The sequence below is a fragment of the Lycium barbarum genome, chromosome 5 (genome assembly GCF_019175385.1).
Source record: "Lycium barbarum isolate Lr01 chromosome 5, ASM1917538v2, whole genome shotgun sequence".
Lineage (NCBI taxonomy): Eukaryota > Viridiplantae > Streptophyta > Magnoliopsida > Solanales > Solanaceae > Lycium > Lycium barbarum.
Genome location: NC_083341.1, coordinates 10547991 through 10559740, shown reverse-complemented (window position 1 = coordinate 10559740; position 11750 = coordinate 10547991).

Genomic DNA, 11750 nt, shown 5'->3' with positions numbered 1-11750 from the left:
TTTTATCTTTAAAAGCTCCTTCATATATTAATTTGACCAAACATTTCAAAGACTTCAAAATATGGTCTTCGAAAACTCCTATATGTATGTAGGCCCTTTATTAGCTATTAGCAATTAACCAATTCACTAACCATCCTTCATAATTTTAAAAAGGAACATATTTGAGAAGAAAACATACTTGTTGAAGAAATTCAAGATAGGTATTTACACATTGCGAGCATTCACAAATATTAGAATATGGCAATTGAGTTATCTTAGGAAAAAAATGGTAGTAAATTTAATGATGAAGACTTTTGGGCTTATTTTTCATTGGTTCTGAAAGGACATAACTCTTGGACTTATTTTTCATTGGTTCTGAAAGGACATAACTCTTGGACTTGTAAGGTAGTTGAAATGAAGAAAATGGAAAAAATAAAGTTAATTCCTGATCAATGAGACTTGCCATATATAGATGGATGGATTGATTTTATTTTTATTTTTATATGTCACGACCCAACCCCGTAGGCCGTGACTAGTGTCCGAATTGGACACTCATATTATCTGTTAACTATAATCATTTATAATCAACATATCATGAACTTATTTGTATGAAAGGCGGGCTGTTATTATTATTTTTTTTTTTTAAAGCTGTCACAAATCTGTATGTCATAGGCACCTGTCTCCTGAGGAGTTACAATTTTTAACAACATCATATATATATCTACGCAAGCCGACAAGGCTGCCACTATATGCAACATACCAAACATATTTATATATGCAAGCCGACAAGGCTGCCATTACGAATGGGTACGCCCCAACATAAGTCATAGTCATAAAACGCATCAACAACTATATGCAGACCCACACAAATGTCCACAGACCTCTAAGAGTAATGACCGTATCATATGGCGGGACAGGGCCCCGCCGTACCCCGAATAAACACTTATAGATACAACATAAGGGAGTTATACCACAAGCTAGGCTCCGGAACAAAGGAGCAGTCCAAAATAGCTGAATAGGTATCCTAGGCTGGCAGATCTCCAAAACGAGCGTCTGTACCTGCGGGCATGAACGCAGCCCCCCGAAGAAAGGGGGTCAGTACGGAATATGTACTGAGCATGTAAAGCATGAAACATAGTAATAGACTCATACTGAGACAAGGTGTATAGGACTTAATGCAACAAACAGAATTTCATAAAACTTGCCTTTAACATATTTCATCTGTCTCGTTCTCATATCAATGTCAATATAGTGTTTTGTAATCAAAGCTGCATAATCATTCTGTATATAACATATATAACGTGTCCCAGCCCTTTAATGAGGAACTCGGTAATTATAATCATAGCATCATAAACATAAACATATACGTGTCCCGGCCCTTTAGTGAAGGACTCGGTAATTAAAATCATAGCATCATAAACATAAACATAGACGTGTCCCGGCCCTTTCCTGAGGGACTCGGTAATAAGGAATATATGCCCTCCTGGCCACCATCTCCATATCATCATATCATCACATCATCATATCATCATATCATCACATCATCATATCATCATATCATCATATATATATAACGTGTCCCGGCCCTCTAGTGAGGGACTCGGTGATTAATACAGTAAACATGCGCACGAAAACATGTCCTGGCCCGGGACTCAGTGAAGGATATAGCGATAAGCACGAGCAGAATAATAAGCAACCACATATATGCAAATCATCTTTTGAGACTCAATAGATAAGCAACTAACCAGCTCTAAAGTATTAGGATAATAATCATATTCAATTCTTTTCAACTCTCATTACAAGCCATAGCAAGGAACGTTTCAGCTTTCATGTACATGTATCAATTTCCATGATGTAGTTTTTGAAAGTCAAGTATGCTTCTATTCATGCCATTCTTTTAAGAGTAGGAACTTCTATACATCATTCATTAGTCGATCATGTAGGCTCGTGATAATAGCATTAAGGAAATATAGAATCATAAGTCATGCATAGAACTAGAGAATAGAATTTACCCCAAGGTTCATACCATTTCATACTTACGTCTAGGATATGCCAAAAGAAAGAAAGAATAGGCTTTACATACCTTTAGCGTTTAGTCGTATTATAACTTGTACTTGCTGCCCAAAAATACTTATCCTATATCAAGATATCAAGAGCTACAATTAGTCTACGAGGGAATTCAATACGTACTTTAACGTTAACAATCCCTTTTAAACATTTATACGACGTTTCGTTCGCATTCAAACCAACTACATACAACCGATCCAACATCAATAATCATATGTTCAATACCAATCCGGACAGCCCACATAACATTCCAAATAGCCCACATTCACAACATTCCATAACGATTCACATACGGCTATTACATTCTCAAGTTACTCCTAATAATCCGTAGCCTTAACGTTTTCGTGTAGCAACTTTACAACAACCCAAACAACGTAAATACAATATAAATTCTTAACTATCATTAGTCTTTCCAATTTAAAGAAGACAACATGTCCAAAACAGTTCCTAACCACGACACGTCCAAAACAGTCCCTAACCAACAACACGCCCAAAACAGTCCCTAACCAACAACATAAAGGTGCCCGGAATTCTTGCGAACGTTTACGAACATACCAAGCAAACCACATATGATTCTTACACATTATTTCATGTCTTCATTTCATATAATTTTAGTAAAATATGACCAGCAGTCACACGATAAATATATCACCAAATTCGTACGCAAATAGCTACATTGTCGACACTAAAACCTTACAACGACAACAACATGTTTAATGACATTACTTTCATGATTCTTGGAATTGTTTTAGCATCATTTCCGTTCTTACAACAGCCCACAATTCATCTCAATTTCAACTTGAATCATTATGCTTCACTTCCACTAAACGTTCATAACAAGAATCAACACTCAACACATACAATTTCACCTCTAGCACTAAAACAGTCCACTGTTTTGGATTGCTTGTATGCTTCAACATAATTCATTTCTTTAGCACCTTAATTCACATATTCAACATGCATACAATACACCACAATGTCCATAACAACAACAATCAAAATATGGCACAAAACAGTCCATAACTTCTCCTAAAACAGCCCCCTACACGGCTTCAACACAACCACAACAACTTCATGCTTTTCATTCATTTATCCATACTACAACACATTCAATTCATTCCCAATACATGTACAAGAAGATTAAACATGATTCCATCTAGGTCTACAACACACGACCCATTTCATCTTCAAGAAAAACAGTCCAATACCAACATGCACGAATTGTACATTCAAATCATCATACAACACAAGAAAAATGATCATTCTTACCTTACAATTTGTTCTTCAATCTTGGCCGAACTTCAACCTTATTAACATGCTACACCTCCGTATTTCTTTCCAACAACTACTCCACGTTGCTATACACCTTTATAAGGGTTGAAACACTTGAAGAAAATATATTTTTTGAATCTACTTGAAGAACCCAAATCTGGCCGTGAGCTATAGGAGCTTGTATGGCATGTTTATGGTTTCTCCTTCACTTGAAACTTAATGGTGAATGTGTAGAACACTTTAGGGACTTATTGGTAAGAGAAAAATAGAAGGGCTGGCCGTGCAATGGTGGTGGAAATGCCATGGCTGGCCGTGGCTCTCTCTCTCTCCTTCACTTGGTGAAGATGAGAGCCTCTCTCTCTAAGTTCACTTTGTCTAGTTGGGAAATGAGTTGGCATGCAACTTTTGGTCAACAAGGAGACCATTTTGCTGCCCAATATAGTCATACACGTTCCCCCAACTAAGCATGGGCAAGAAAATCTGATTTTTGTTATGTGCTAGTGGACCCCACACGACCACTAGTGCAAAATTTGTGAACATTTAAGTCTTAATCCCCACTTAATAATCCAACTTGCATCGTCCATATCTCCTTATCCCGATATTATTTTGACGAGCGGTTTGTTGCGTTGTAAACTAGACTCGATGAACTTAATTTTAGGCTTTTGAAACACCTTAAAACTCAATTTATACTAGGAGATATGCCTCCTACAATATAGGTTAAAATCGGGTCCGAGATTTTATTGAAGTTGTTCCGATTCATTTCGTTAAACTTCTAATTCTCTTCCAACCTCATGTAACCTATTATACATACATATACACTCATATACATCCATAAAAATCCATATAAACGTCTCGAAAGGGTTCAGAGAATCACAATAACCTTAAACATAACTAGAGAACTCACAAAGCTTTGACGAAACTCCAATCGCAAAAGTATATTCATATCTTTCGTCCATCCTGTATATCATTACTAATAATCTCAATTACTTTAAAAGGTCACTCGCATTACCTCATATACATACTCATAGCGCGATTTCAAATCCTTTAGGTAACCATGTCACCTTGGGATACTTAAGGAAACCATATACACAACGATATTCTTACTAACTCGATTAACTTTCCTTGAACCTTCTTAACTCATTCTTTCTTGTTTTAATACAAGTAGCCCGGATTATTATGGAGTGTAACATTATAAGTAACTAAAAGTATATTAATCCATGAATCCTAACTAAAAGATCTATCAAGGAAGTGTTATTTTATAACATTAAAAGAAGGAGATATAAATACAAAAGCAAAAAGGGAAATAAAAGGAAATATGAACAAACCACACGTTAGCTAGCCTTGAACCTGCAAGGTAGCCATCTGAAACAAAAATATAAAAATTTGAAGAATTATAACACCATATACACACACAAGATAAATAAATTAAGAAAATTATAAATAATTGAGACTTAAAGGATTTTTCCTGCATTAACAAAGAATAGTGCAAGAAGAAATATGTCTCTAAATAGATTGGTTAGTGGTAAGTGGTAATTGGTAATTGTCATATTAGTGTCATAGTACTAAAATAGAAAAAGAGTTGATAATCTAATTTACCATGACCAGAAAAAAGATTAACAAAAATGAAAGCATATGTTTTGGTGAGTGTTGTAATGAAACTGAAAAAAAATCATGAAGTTTAATAGAAAGGATTTTTCCTGCATTAATAAGAATAGTGCAAGAAGAAATATGTCTCTAAATAGATTGGTTAGTGATAAGTGGTAACTGTCATATTAGTCTCAGAGTACTATTTTTAGAGAAAATAGTTGATAATTTAATTTAACATGATCAGAAAGAAGAATAACAAAATGAAAGCATATGTTTTGATAAGTGTTGCAATGAAAATGAAAAAGAATCATGAAGTTTAAGAGAAACAAACGTCCACTATGGGAAGACGCAATCCTCTCACAGGAGAGAAACTCCCCTCAACTAATACATGTTATACTCATATTTGCCTCAATCTCATGTTTACTACGATGCCACTTATAATTTGAATAATATGGTCTTTTTTTTTTTTTTTGCAACAAAATCTGACAACCTCAATTTATAGGATTACAATATGGAATACCAAATGATGTCATGAACATGGCTATTAATTATTTAGGGGTTATGGCATGAAAAGTTGTGAATAATGGAAATAAAGACCATCAAATTTTTACATTGAAGAATATCAATGAATGAAGGAGTAGTAAGTGACACATTTATTTTTGTACACTACAAAATATTTAAAAAATATAAAAAAATTGTCAAAAAAATAAGAAAAAAGATAAAAAGGATCTTTGGCCAAAAAGAGGTGCCACATCATCTTTTTATTGTCTAGCTTTATATTATATATAGATTTGGCTAGCGAAAATCCTATAAGTCAATTAATGGAAAAGGTGGTATTCATTCTTTACATATGATCAATATTTTTCTTTGATAAACCTGAGATATATTTTTGCAACTTTTATTTTATTACGTTTGCAAAATATCAATGACGAACGTTGGGCAATGTTAAATATTTTCCAAGTTTAATTATTTTTAGAGGTCTCAAAAATCTCAACTATGGCTCTTTGACATATATACCAAGAAATTTTTTTGTATCTTCTTTGCACTTAGGAGTTTCTTTCATTTGCTGCAGGCGTAAGTTTATCGTCAATTTAAGTTTATCGCTTTAAGTGTTATATTGGTTTTTTCCTTAACCTAATTGTGTGATTTATTTTGTGTGTTTTGTGTGATTTTGAGATTTTATCCTTAATTTTAGTTGAAACTGGTTCATAATTTTTTTACTTGCCATAAGTTATGTTTGCTAGGATTTGTGATCTCACCCAATGGAATGTGGACGAGACTGAAAATTTCAAGTCACTAATTTGATTTTTTATTTATTTTGTCAGATATTGCAAGACTATTTTGAAAATCGGGGAGAAAGACAATGAGGATTGTCTATTTACCGTCAATTTAAATTCATCACTTTAAATAGCTTTTTGGTTTTGTCCTTAACCTAATTGCATGATTTATTCCGTGTGATTTTGAGATTTTATCCTAAATTTTAGTTGAAATTGGTTCGTATGTTTTAATTGTCATAATTTACGTTTTCCATGATTTGTGATCTCATCCAAAAGAATGAGAACGAGACTGAAAATTTCAAGTTGCTAATTTGTTTTTTTTTTTTTTGGGTTTGTAGGATATTGCAAGGTTATTTTGAAAATTCGGGAGACAAAAAGACAATGAGGATTGTCTGTCACAATTCTCAGACATCAAAAGATAATGTATGCTGAATTATTTCAAAAAATTTTAAAAGTCCATTATCAGTATTTATATTTAAATATTATGTTTATATTTTTTAATTGTCATAATTTATTTTTGCCATGTTTTGCGATCTCACCCAAAAGAATGCGGACGAGTCTGGAAAATTCAAGTCTCTAATTTGATTTTCCTTTTTTTTTTTTGGTTTTGTAGGATATTGCAAGGTTATTTTGAAAATCCAAGAGACAAAAAGACGATGAGGATTGTCTATCACAATTCTCAAACATCATAAGATAAGGTATGTTGAATTTTATTTCGAAATTTTTTAAAAGTCCATTATCAGTGTTTATTTTAAATATTATGTTTTTAGTTCTTCGTCTCATTGCTAATAGGGGTTTGAAAAACGCATAGGTCATTGATAATTACACTGAATGTGCCATGTTATATGTTCGACATGCAATATGCAAAACCTTGGGAGTTAAGTGAGTAGGCACAACATTCTCTTTCTGGAGACCTTGATAATCAACCAATTTTTTTAGCTTGGGATGGAACAGACTAGCTCCAAAGATACAATAACTATTTTGTGGTATAACTTCTACATGTTTCACGCAAAATACGGCTTTACATAATTTGTTCTTTTTGTATAATTTTTTAAATTTATTGACACGTGCAACGCATGTACGCAGTAACTAGTAATAATAATAATGAATTGCATTAGAGTAGTTGAAAAATAAATGAATTATACTGGAACCAAAATTGTTGGGCCTCGCACGCAGCACGGGCATTCCTTCATCTAGTATGTACTATCTAGTAAGCGAGAATAGCATAGACCTCTCTGTCAACATGCCTGTTTCACCATAAGGTTATTTTTGGTATTATATACTTTCTCTGTTTCAATTTATGTGTACTCATTTTTTTATTAGTCAGTGTCAAAAAGAATGATCACATTCCTAATAAGGAAACTCTCCAACTTTTGGATTCCAGTATTGCCCTTACCGTCTTCTCTTTTGAAGTCTGACACGGACCCACTAACTCTAAAAGTAAGTAGCTTTTGCATTTTTTGTTAGGTTGAATAGTCAACATTTTTATACAGTTGTCAAACCTCTTCCATATATATCAAGATTTAGCTTTTCTCTCATTCTTTCTTTTTTGACTTTTTCCTTGTTGTGTTTTTTATAATCCTCACGTTTTTTTGGCTTTTTCTCTTATTCTTCTTTGACTTTTCCCTTGTTCTTCTTTGCTGCGATGCCCATTTATTTTTATCCGGATTTGGTTAATTGCAAGCCATTTGTAATTTTTTTAAATTAGTCCACTATACCAAAGTCATTAGATGACCAACAACAAACACTCACATAGGATCCAAATCGTATAGCGATAAACAACATCAATAAACTTTCAGAAATAGACGATTGCTTTAAAATTCGCTGTTATCTCAATTTTAGAGGTCGAATACAATCTTAGCTCCAACGAAATGATTTTAGTGTATTTCAAGACAAAATAACCAACTCTAATGGGATTTTAACTTCTTTATCACAAGTCCTCAAATAGCTCAAGTGTTCCAATATGTCATAAAATTCCTTATAAATGCACAAGTCAGAACCATTTGGGATTACAGATCCCAACTTATAATCATAGTCTTTACAAGAGAGGATTTCATAGAAACTACAGACTTGATCTTCATAACTTCTTTAAATACACAAGTCAAGCAAAAAGAGAGGTCATACAAAAACTACATGATGGTTAAGTTCACAAAACAGAGAACCTTTACAATAAAGTTGCAAAATAGCCTTGACATATGTATTGGTTACCCCAAATTTGGATAATCAATTAAATTTATGAGTGAGATATAGGATATGTGGTTGAACTTTAATCTATTCTTGATTGAGAGAAAATGGTTTAAGATGAGCTATGACTAATATGAATTGTGATTGATGGCTTGTAATAATGCGTGTATTAAATAATATATGATATTGCTTTATTGAACAAATCTAACAAGAACACAATAAATCCGGACTAAAATCAGATAATAAGCAGGAGAATGTTGTATATTATGCTATCACAATATGTTCTAGATCTGAGGAGCCAACCCCTAAAAGTAGGGTAATGACCCCTATTTATAGTTTTGCCTCATGGGCTTCATACAACATAAGGCCCTAAAGAATAAAGAATAACCCTAAAATGGATAAGGTTGGTTGTACGGTCTGACACTCGTACGATTGACAGCACAATGTGGCAGAACGGTATTGACGCGTGGCAATGTGTAACGGATCACCCGGACCAACAGCCACGATCAAACGGACCAACGGACACGATCAAACGGACCAACGGCCACGACCAACTCGGCTATGGAGAAGCCGAACCAAATGATGCCCTTCCTTTTCTTCGGTTCAAGCACTCCTCCAGTCCAGAAAGAGTCTTCGTACACGTGCTTGTCCCTTTCTTCCCTCGGTCTCCGGTCTTACCGGTTTAAAATATATCCGATTTTTACCGTATACAAATAGTCCCCACACTTCCCGGACCGTAGTTTTATCGGAGTAACGGGAAGTGGATGAATAAAAAACCGATGGTTCCGGATGCTCGTTATTTTTTCATTTTGGCGGGAACAGTTGCGTCACGTCCCGTCTGTCATTAGCCACGTGTCTCATCCCGGGCGGTCAGCTCTGACAACCGCCGTAACGCACGTCATTTCAAGTCACTTCTCATTAATTATGGGACACGTGGCTCTCCCCGGTTGGTTGGGATCTACAACCGCCTCGATCCCATGCCTATATAACGTCCTTTACCTCTTCATTTGAACATGTTTACCTCTTCAACTCACTTCTTCTCCATTTCACTTCTTCACTTATCATCTTTCAATTCACATTTCTTGTTGATTCGCTGCTTATATTACATAAAAAGGAACGATTCTGCCAACTTCTCCACTAGTCGTTCTTGTAAGTGTGTTGCTGCTTCTTCCTCTCGTTCTTTACCATTTTTGAATTCTGACTGTTCCCTTACTCCACTTTTTAACTTCCTTTTCGAATTCACCCAATCTCTCTTTTCCATATTTTCAAATGTCTGCCAACACCGAAACCACTTCCCATGATGTTCCATCGGTTTCGTCTCAAGGAACCGAGCCAACTTCACCACCTAAGGCAAAAATGACCTTCGAGCCTACTGCCTTGGATATTGTTCCGTCCAAAACCAATTATAACAAAGATTTCAAGGTTGAGAAACTTTCTTTGGTATCCGATAGAGGGTTTGACGTGAGACGATATCACTCGTCCATTACTGAGGACAAACTCGATTTAGTCCGGATCGATTGCGGATGGGATAACCGTCTGGTTCACGTTTTCACCCCCAGACCAGATGAATCAGTCACCGACCATCGGGAGGATTTTTGTACGTATATACTTATCCTTTCACCCTCAAGCTCGACCCCCCGATCGATCCGGTCATCTTAAACATGTGCCGGACTTATAACGTAACCTTGGCACAGATTGGTCCGATTGTTTGGAGGACCGTGGCCTGCCTCCGGTTGTTGGCCAACAATACAGAGAAGGAATTCACGCTGGCCCACTTAATACGGTTATACTCCCCGAGGTTGTTCCGGGGCGGTGTAATAAAACTCGCGAAGCGTAGCCGGAATCCGATTTTTTCAAAAATGGATGAAGACAGAGACCGGGACTGGTTGGAATGTTATGTCCGTGTGAGGACCGAGGACATTTTTCCGGCCAGTAACATGCCTTTTCCGGAGCAAAGGAATGATAATCGTAAGTCCCAATTCTAATAATTGCTTTTGAATGTTTTGTCGAACTCCAGTTCTTCCACCTTCTCACTACTTGTCTTCTTATTTATATTAGCCGTGGGTTGGATTCCTCTGGTCGTCCGAAATCTCAACGAATGGGTTACTGCTCTCCTCAACCAACATGTCCAAGATGATCGGACGTGGGGACACCTATCACATGGCCGATGGGTCGCCCAGAACCACGGTAATACTTTGTTTCTATCCGTATTCATTGCATCTTCTACCTTTCTATAACATCTTCGATTTTCAGGTTTACCTAAGGGCTCGGTGGATCCAAGGCTGGAGTTAGCAGCTGAACCCACAACGTCGGCACCCGAGTTCGATTCAGCGGGTGCATCTCGTATCTTTGCTGCCGCCGCCAAGAGAAAAAGGCCCTCGGACAAAGGGCAGAAACCGAAGAAGAGGCCGAGGAGCGTCGTTAGGACTTTAAGGGATGAAACAGAGCTCGAGCTCCTCGTTCGGAGGATCAGTGTGGCCCCTTCCGTGGCTCCCATTCCGGAAGAGGGTATCACCGTATCACCATTTCCTTCAGCCGGGGAAGGACCTTCAGTTCCAGCATTGCGCACAGGAGGGGAAGAAATTCATTACCCGACTCCTCTAAGGTCGATTGAATTCGTTGATATTTCAGGTGATGCTTCTTCCGAAGAAACCCCCCTGCAAAGGACAAGAAGATCCGGGAAAGCAGCTGCATCTGAAGCGGGTCAAAGAACTGAGCCGGTCCTCGAGACCGAAGTCCCCATGGATGTTGGTCCGCTGCCCGACTATGAGACTGCCACAACTTCGGATATCCCTGCCTTTGTCTAAGCTTCTGAGTTCCTTCCGAGTTCTCCAACTCCGGCTTCAAGACCGAATGAATTTGATGACATGTTCTCGGCACTCCTCCTGTTACCGGCGAAGCTGCTGGTTTCGAACATCTCTCGATCCCTCGAGCCACGAGGGCGGCTAGTCGGACCACCGAGTCCGGTGCTAGGGATAACTTGGTGCGCACTTTTCCAGCCCCAAGTGTGGAACCGAGAAGGACAAGGTTGGCTGTGATCACCGTTCCCGAGGATTGCAACTTTTTTTCTCTCCCGGTGGGTATGGCGAGCTACCTGAGGCCCCTTGTCTCGGACTCGGACAAACGAAAGATGAACAGAGTCCCTTGGCAGTGTCTCATCAACAAGGGTATGCACGCGGGCAATCGAGTAAGTTTATCAGCCATCCTTGCATAATTTCATTGAGAATTTTAATCTCATTTATTCTAGTTTTTAACTTTTCTTCATTTGCAGAGTGTGGTGCTCGTCAACGAGGCTTTCGTCTGTGCCCAGTAAGAGGTGGACGATCTCAAGGGCCAACTGGACACTCAAGGTCGAGAGACGGAGAAATTTCTGCACCTTCTGCG